This window comes from Phyllobates terribilis, unplaced genomic scaffold (assembly GCF_046119375.1).
Source record: "Phyllobates terribilis strain yellow unplaced genomic scaffold, ASM4611937v1 Scaffold_11__3_contigs__length_659146591, whole genome shotgun sequence".
NCBI classification, from domain to species: Eukaryota; Metazoa; Chordata; class Amphibia; order Anura; family Dendrobatidae; genus Phyllobates; species Phyllobates terribilis.
Window position 1 is genome coordinate 43323883 of NW_027362771.1, and position 9678 is coordinate 43333560.

Sequence of the window (9678 nt, forward strand, 5' to 3'; positions counted from 1 at the left end):
AGGTCAGCAGAGGAGGTGGAGGAAGATGCTAGTGACGACGAGGTCAGGTTGCGCCTTCCTGGACAGAGACGTAGTACTGGAAGCACGTCAACAACTGCATCCTCAAACACAACTCTGCCTCTCACCACAAGTCGTGGTGGCTCTTCAGGTCGCATGGGTGCTAAGCCTTGCATAGCCTGGGCATTTTTTCAGATCGATAAAGATGACCCAACTCGTGTTATCTGTAACATTTGTCAGCAAAAGCTAAGTAGAGGCCAAAAAATACATAGTTTGAGTACTTCATGCATGAACCGGCACATGGACATGAAGCATAAGTTGCAGTGGGAAGCTCAGTGTGCTACAATGCGGCCTAGCCGGCCGGGCCAACCACCGTCTGCCATATCTTGTGCATCCGCGGCCTCTTCATCCTCTGTGACTGGGGGTCAGCAGTCACACCTGTTTTGGGGCGCAGACCTGCCACCTCTTTACCCGCAACAGCCAGCGTGATTGGCAGGTCATCATTTTCTTTGGAGGTGGTAACACCAGCTGGTGTTGAGCGCTGTCCGACATCGATAGCACCACCTTTGGATCAGGGCAACCTAACATGTCCGCCTGCATCCTCCTCACAGACCGGCAGTTTGCCGGGGACACCCTTATCAACCCCGTCTAAGCACAATAGCCAGCCCTCGGTCCCTCAGATGTGGACAAGTAAAAGACCATTTCCTCCTAGCCATGAGAAAGCTAAGAGGTTGAATTTCACCATCTGCAAGTTCTTGGCTACAGAAATGCTGCCTTTCCGCCTGGTGGACACAGAGGATTTTCGAGACCTTATGTCCGTCGCAGTGCCCCAGTACCAGATGCCCAGTCGGCACTACTTCTCAAAGAAAGGTGTGCCTGCGCTCCACCAGCATGTCGCACACAACATCACCGCTTCTTTGAGAAACTCTGTGTGTGACAGGGTGCATTTCACCACAGACACTTGGACGAGTAGGCATGGACAGGGGCGCTACATGTCGCTGACTGGGCACTGGGTAACTATGGTGACAGCAGGACAAGGGGCTGCTGTCCAAGTCTTGCCGTCCCCACGAGTTGTGCGTCAATCCTCTTTATGTCAAAGTTCCTCCACTGCTTCTGCCTCCTCAACCTCCTCTCGGTCTCCACCTGCACCCAAAGCCTGTCTGGTCATGCCACAAGCTTTCTAACTGCGCAGAAGGGATCCTGCACACCTCCTTACTATGCTGGCAGTAGGGCTCAACGTCATCAGGCGGTTTTTACATTGAAATGTCTGGGAAATGTGAGTCACACAGCTGAGGAGTTGTGGTCAGCTCTGGAGAACCAATTTCATGAATGGTTGTCTCCACTGGTCCTGAAACCAGGGAAGGCCGTGTGCGACAATGCTGCAAACCTGGGTGCGGCCCTTCGCCGGGGTAATGTCACACACGTGCCTTGTATGGCTCACGTGTTGAACCTGGTTGTCCAGCAATTTTTAGCCCACTATCCCAGACTAGATGGCCTTCTGCAGAGGGCACGGTCGCTGTGTGCTCACTTTCGCCGTTCGCATCCCGCAGCTCAGCGACTTACATCTCTACAGAAGTCGTTGGGCCTGCCACTTCACCGGCTAAAATGCGATGTGCCTACCCGGTGGAATTCAACTCTGCACATGTTGCAGCGACTGTGGCAGCACCGACAAGCTCTGGTGCAATACGTTCTGACGTATAGCCTGGGCCAACGAGATCCAGAGGTGGGGCAAATCACGCTGGAGGAGTGGTCTCAGATCAGGGACCTATGCACCCTTCTGCACAGTTTTGAAATGGCGACGAAGATGTTTAGTGCTGACGATGCCATTATCAGCATGACTATTCCGGTGATTTACATGCTGGAGCACATGTTAAACAGAATTCGGAGTCAGGTGGTGGCACAAGAGGAGGTGGAGGAAGTAGAGGAGGAGGAGTTGTATGCGGAAGGGCTAACATCTGCAAGGTCCAGACGGTCGGCAGCACCAAGGCGGCAGGCATGTGAGGGTGGGGGAGATGGTTTTACCAGGGCGCATGGTAGCAGCCAAACTAGTGAGGAAGGTGCAGGAGCCCAGGAAGAAGTGGAGGACGAACTGATGGAAGACTCATCAGATGAGGGAGACCTTGATCACATTTCTGTTGTGCGAGGTTGGGGGGAGAGGACAGAGGAAGCATGATTGTTACCTCGCCACCAACACAACAGGGACTTGGTGCTCCTGGATGCGCAACACACATGAGTGCCTTCTTGTTGCACTACCTGCAACATGACCCTCGAATTGTGAGAATTAGAAATAATCCTGACTACTGGGTTGCCACACTGTTAGATCCCCGGTACAAAAGTAAATTTGCAGAAATTATTCCTGCCATAGAAAGGGATGCACGCATGCAGGAGTATCAGCAGAGACTGCTGCAGAATCTTACATGTGCTTTTCCACAAAATACCAGTGGTGCACGTAGTGAATCTCACAGTTCCAACTTGCCAACCGTGGGACCGTCAAGTGTTCAGCACTCAAACCGTAACAGAACCACAGTATCTGCTGGTAACATCAATTTTGCGGAATCATTTCATCACTTTTTTAGCCCATCCTTTGCAAGGCCACAGGAGACAAGAAGTCTGACACATAGTCAACGCCTAGAGACGATGGTACAGGAGTATCTCCAAGTAAACATTGAAGCCACGACTGTGTCACTGGACCCTTGCTCTTTTTTGGCTTCCAATCTGGATAAATGGCTGGAGCTAGCCACTTACGCCTTGGAGATCTTGTCATGCCCCGCAGCCAGCGTTCTGTCTGAACGTGTGTTCAGCGCTGCTGGTGGTGTGCTGACAGATAAGCGCACGTGGCTCTCCACTGATAATGTAGACAGACTCACGTTCATAAAGATGAACAAATCATGGATCCGAAACGACTTTTCTACCCCTGTGTCATCCTGGGGAGAGTAAAAGCTTGATGATTGGTTAAAATCACCCTACCAACCGTTTTAAGCTTTCAAATTACTAATCATGTTTATCTGTATCTTGGCTGGAAAATAATTTGGGCTTTGTAGCAGTGTGCAGCACTGATTCTATTAGGCCATCTATAATAAGTTCCACCAGATTTAAAATTACTAATCATGTTTATCTGTATCTTGACTGGAAAATAATTTGGGCTTTGTAGCAGTGTGCAGCACTGATCCTATTAGGCCATCTATACTAAAGCTTCACCAGATTTAAAATTAATAATAATTTTTAGCTGCATCTAGCCCGGAAAATAATTTTGGGGCTCCGAGATGCGCAAGACACATAAGTGCCTTCTTGCTGCACTACCTGCAGCATGACCCTCATATTGTCAGAATTCGAAGTAATCATGACTACTGGGTTGCCACACTCTTAGATCCCCCAAACTTTTCGATCAACCTTTTCATTTTAATAAAGACCAAAAAAATGGTCATTTTTGAAATTATAAGCATTAGCAGGTTGTTAGAAACTGAAATCAAACAGTTTTCAACTCAAAACTTTATTCTAGGTGATGTTACATTTTCACATAGGACCCCTTGTTCGAAAGGAGCTTCTGAACTCTCTCGTCCATTGAATTTGTCAGGTTTTGGATGGTTTCTGCTTCAATTGTTTTGCATGAGGACAGAATACCCTCCCAGAGCTGTTGCTTAGATGTGAACTGCCTCCCGCCATCATAGACACTCCTTTTAATGATGCTCCAAAGGTTCTGAATGGGGTAGAGGTCAGGGGAGCATGGAGGTCACACCATAAGTTTGTCCCCTTTTATGCCCATATCAGCCAGAGATGCAGATGTTTTATGTGCAGCATGAGATGGTGCATTATCATGCAGAAAAATGATCTTGCTGTGAAATACACGGTTCTTCTTCTTGAACCATGGCAGGAAGTGCTGTTTGAGAAAATCCACATACATTATGGAGTTCATCTTTAGCGCCTTCAGGGATCCTAAAGGGGCCGACAATCTCTCTCCCCATGATTCCAGCCCAAAACATTACTCCACCTCCTCCTTGTTGGCGCTGTAGCCGTGTTTGTGTGGGGTGTCCATCAACCAGCCATCCTCCACTCCATCCATCTGGACCATCGAGCGCTGCACGGCACTCATCCGTGAACAAAACAGTTTTGAAATCAGTCTTCATGTAATGTTTGGCCCACTGGAGCCATTTCTGCTTGTGTGAAGTGGATAGAGGAGGTCGACAGGATGGCGTATGCAAAGCTGCAAACCTCTGAAGGACCCTGCATCTTGTTGTTCGGGGGACGTTGGAGGCACAAGCAGCTTCAAAAACTTGTCTGCTGCTATGACAAGGCTTTTTTGCCGCTGCTCTTTCAACCTGACGTAATTGCCTGTAGGAAAGAGTCCTCAATTTGCCCTTATCAGCACGCACACGTGTGTACTGTGAATCAGCTACATACTTCTTGATTGCCAAGACACTTCATCCTGATCATCGCACAATGTTGATTGTAGTCATGCCTTGACCTAAACACTCCACAATTTGTTGCTTCTCAGCAGCCGACACATCCTTTTACTTTCCCATTTTGGCAGAAAATGTAGGCTGCTTAATAATGTGAGACAGCCTTCTTAAGTAGTCTTGCCTTTCATTGGACACACTTGCCAAACTAATTAGCACAGGTGTCTGCAATTGCTTACAGTGATATAAAGAGCCCTGACACACATCACCATCAATGAGTTTAACTGACAAACAAACAAATTCTTCCCTTATCACTCCTAAACACTTTTTGCATAATAATTTGGAACACAGTGTATATGTGCTTTTCCACAAAACACCAGTGGTTCACGTAGTGAATCTTACAGTTCTAACTTGCCAACCGTGGTCTGTATGGAGTTGTTCAATAAAGGGCCCAAAATTAAGATAACATAGATGGGAGAGGTCTCTATGAATAGGAATTCCTAAGTATTTGATACCCTGTGAGGGCCAGGCAAAGGGAAAGTTGGACTGGATGGAATCCTATATGGATTTGGGGAGGGAGACATCGAGGGCCTCAGACTTCGCTGCATTGATTTTAAAATTTGACCATGTAACAAAGTGATCTATTTCAGCCATAACAGCATGGATGGATATATGTGATTGAGTGATATATACTAGGACATCATCAGCAAATAGAGAGCACTTGTACTCGGTGCCTCCCACCTCAATCCACCTAATATTGGGGTTATGGCGAATTGATGAGAGCAGGTGCTCCGTCACTAGGATGTATAAGAGAGGGGACAGAGAACATCCCTGCCTTGTCCCATTGGTGATTGTGAAAGGTGATGAAAATGTTCTGACGCGCCCCCTGGGCCTTGGGACACCCGGAGCCGGACCCTTTTTGGTGGATGCTGGTGGTTGTAGTCTCCGTGGCGGCAACCCGGTTCCGTGGCTCAGGGCGGTCAAACCAGTGGCGGAACTATTTATGTGGTTTTGATGTTTAAATGTCCGACTACGCCACCCGTGGATTGCGGTCAGAGTGAACCGCCGCTCCAGGGCAGACCGCTGAGGCTGGTGTTGTGGGTGCAGCAGAGCATAGCATAACTCCCCACGGGAGGAGTATAGCCTCAGGGCAGTGTATGCGGAGGATGGGGGTGATGGTGCAGGGCAGCAGCAGTAACGACACGGAGTCAGTGATGCAGTCCAGGGCCTTTACTCACAGTTCTTATTATCCAGACCACGTATGCAGGTAACGGCTGCCCACGTCGTACTGTGCTCACCAGGTGAGGGGCTCAGACAACTCCCAGATAACTTTGGAGTGCTTCACAGGACCCCCTTTGTGTGTCCTTTGTCTGGCCTTTCTTACCAACCCTTCTGTCCGGCTGCCTCGGGCCTCCTCTTGGTAAACTTGGCGCCAGTTTCCCTGACCCTATGTGGTGCCTTCCTAGCGGGTGTAGCGAGGGGCTGCGCCACATAATATGTCACAGCCTCCTGTTTCTAGCTGAGGGTCGTTTCCTGCCTCCACTAGTTTCGGGGACCGGTCTCCCCCTTTGGCCTGACCCCTCCACGCAGGTGGATTCGGGCGTGCGGTGGCGACTCGCCCGTCCGCACCCCTGAGATCCCTTCGTTCCTCATTCCTGGAGCCTTCTCCGCTCCTCTTCCTTCCTTCTCCCTCTTCCAGGCCTGGGCCTCTGTTACTAGGCCCGCCTCCGGAGCAGAGCTCATGCAGAGCCCCTGCTCCCTGCCACTTCTGCTCAGACTTCTCTGCACTGAACTAAGATGGTGCCCACCTTTTATACTCCCTTCTCAATGCACCCAGGAACTGCTTCCTCCCTGCTCCTGCACTACAGGGTTCCCCTTCCTCAGTGTTCCCTCCCCCCACTCCAGCCAGGGACAGGGACTGTCGTGCCCATCTCAGGGGCATATTGGTCGCCCTGCCCCACGGCAATGTGGTGTAATGCATGCAGGTGTCGGGTCCTGATCCACACTACATCCTTACCTGAGAGTGAGATATCACACCTCTGGGTGAGGTGCAATACCTCTGTAGCAACCGAGCCCTCAGGGTGCTACAGTTCCATTTATCTTCAGCCTAGGTGACGTATTGCGATACAGGGCCGTGATTTTGGCTATAAAAGGGTCCCCTAGACCCCTACCCCAAGCTTTTTAAGAGAATCATATATGGCGTGCCAGGAGACTCTATGGAATGCTTTCTCAGCATCCAACGAGAGTATCTAATTACAAATTTTTAACTGCATCTAGCCCAGGAAATACTTTGTGCCTAGTAGCAGGGTCTGCTAGTCAGCGGATTATCCCGGCTGTTAAGCAAGCTACACCACCTGTATTTTGGACACTTCATTTTTTCAAAGGAAATGCTTCGGGACCACGGGATACTCAGTGAAGAGCATCAGGAGGCACCCCAAGGCATAGGGGCTCGGACTGGCAGTAGGATGCCTTGCGGTGGACAGCCGAGCTCGATCCTTATAAAAGCTTTTTAACTGCAGCAGCTTTAGTGGACGCTAATGGAGCTGGAATTACGCGGCTGCTGGCATGAGACTTGCCCTCCAATAGATCCTTGTAAATGGATTTAAAGTGTATTTATTCAAATTAGAGAGACAATTTAAATTAAAAAGCTTAGAGCTGCCTCCACCACAGGGGGGCTCGCTCGACCCACCAGCGGACAGGCACCAGTATTGGGAGAGGGGGGCTGGCCGTCAGGGTTCACCGCGGCTCTGGCACAAACCCGGCGACACAGAGGTGGCACGGGCAGGAGCGGACTGAACGTGTCGGCTTCTCACTTTTTGGATTTTAGAAGGGCATGACATGCCTATATCTGTGTCTCCCCCTCCTTTTACTCCTCCACCTCTTTTCTTTTCGCATGACTATATGTACTTGTCACTTTTCCATGTGTTAGTTGTGTCTTCTGAGCAGTTTGTCAGCTTTTGGACACCTTTGAAGGTGTTTTCTATGTGTTTCTATGTGTTTTTGTTTGCCTGCCATTGGTTTTAATGGTGTTCGAAGGTGTTCGACGAACAGTTCGACGAACAGTTCGGCGAACACACGGGTGTTCGACGAACCGAACCGAACTCGAACACTACGGGGGTGGCTCAACACTATTCTTCACATGCGATTCCAACTTCGTCATTTATGTCATCAAGTGCCCTTGCGGCCTACTCTATGTAGGAGAGACGACACAGCACGTACGTGACCGGATTGCAAGTCATAAATCCACAATCTGCTGCAGTAAAAATTGGCTCCCACTACCTGACCATTTCTCTAAAGCAAAGCATACCGTTGCCCAACTCCGTTTTCAGGTTTTAGAACACGTAGCCAGACCCAGACGGGGTGGTAACCATATCAGGCTTCTCAAACAACGTGAGACCTACTGGATCTATACCCTGCAAACCCTCTCTCCTGGGGGACTCAATAGGGAAATAAATTGGACCTACTGACATACTCTTTTTCCTAGTGGGATACATACCTTCCAAATTCTCATGGTGAAATAAATTGAACTTACTAACGTGTTCCCTCTTAGTGGTATATATACCTGACAAATCACCCCCTTGGGGATTCAATAGTATATTAAATTGGACCTTCTAACGCACTCCTTCTTTTACAGACCCATTGAAAAATCCCCCTTCCTTCGGGTGAGTACCTACTACCCCACTACCGCTTCTTTATACGCTTGACCACTAACCCCCCTTTCCACCCCCACTTTACATTGTCACAGGCATTACCTGACATTCTCTCTCTCTCTACCTCTCTATGAGTATATATACCATATAGCATGTTGTGCATAATTATTCAGGAGAATCGTCCCTACTTGCCATAGCATGTCACTCCCCAATATATAGGGTTACTTTACATTACCTCCTACCTGTTACCATACCATTGCTGTGGGTTACTAAACTCTGTGCTTCTATGCCATGATTGGTCAGTTCATACACTACAAATATCAGGGTCGCAGCACCATGATAACCTGCATGCATCACCTCCCACATGTGACCTGCTCACAGCACGTCATTCCTCTGTATATCCTACTGCTACTCCCAGTTCAGCCCTCCATGCAGAGCTCTGTGACTCTGTACACGCCCACAGTTACTCCCTCTCTCACTACAACCCCCTACACAGTGCGATGTGGCTGGTTACCATGGCTACCAATAAACAACCACTGTCACATGACGCACCAGCAACATGCAACTTCCGGGACACGCCCCCTGATGACGCACTTCCTGCAGCACTGTGTACATAAGGCAGCCTGACTCCCACACTACCAACAGCCTAACCTGGGAACGCTGCCTGTACCCTCCACTTCTACCATTTATGGGACTCCCCATCTAGAGACACCCCTGATACAGGAACTGCAGGTACTTATTGACCCCTATGGGCTGTACCCCTTATCCAAACCCTTTGACAGCACTGGTAACCAGCAATACTTCTATTTCAGCTCTCCACAGGCTGATGAACCCCTGTCTTTTGTTAAGGTACTTATATCCACTAACTTAGCCATTCTACCCCATGCCTCATGATACTGATCCGTATCCCCTCATTGTTGCAGCTTCTGACTGGAACTGCTCTCTACCTTCTATGGTGCCTTCCTGCTAAAATAAACTTGATACAAGTAAGGAACCCCCTATACTCAAATACCTGTGCTCCCCCTGGTATACCTTGACTGTTTTTAACTGCTTTTATTTGTATATAATATTCCTCTGCCTCCATCCTATCCCAGCCCTCCACCCCAACCCCCCCCCCTCCTCTCTCCCTCCCCTTTCCATCCCTCCCTTTCTCCTCCTCCCTTTTTTTGACACCGTCTATTCCGTTACCTACCTCTTTCGTAACTCAGTGTCAACCGAGATGTATTCTTATGTATGACTTTCAACTATGCATCTTTTGTTATATTTTTTTCTCATCATGCTATTTATCTTTTTTGCAGTAGCGACTTAATGAATAAGGCCAGTGTGGCCGAAACGTCTACCTATTGTCGCCTTCACCACTGTTATTTTTTCTACATTTCATTTGTATAAATAAATTGGCACTAAAAAGCAAAACTTCCTATGAGTGTGCGATGAATTAATTTTTACAGTCAGCGAGATGTAACGCCCCTGGCCATGCTTGCTTGTCTACGTGTCAGTGGTGAAATGTACCCTGGCAGACATGGATTTTTTCAAGGAATGGGTGATATCTGCAACATGCTGGTGTAGCACAGGCACATCTTTCTTAGAGAAGTAATGGCGACTGGGCAGATGGTACTGGGGAACAGCGACAGCCATCA

General features: G+C 48.8%; 1 long non-coding RNA gene across 1 annotated transcript; it reads left to right on the forward strand.

Annotated features, from left to right (window-relative positions):
• The first annotated feature begins 8940 nt into the window (after window positions 1–8940).
• LOC141164984 (uncharacterized) lies at window positions 8941–9454 on the forward strand. The gene is made up of 2 exons (XR_012251014.1): window positions 8941–9027; window positions 9340–9454. It is a non-coding gene; the product is annotated as an uncharacterized lncRNA (long non-coding RNA).
• Window positions 9455–9678: the final 224 nt, after the last annotated feature.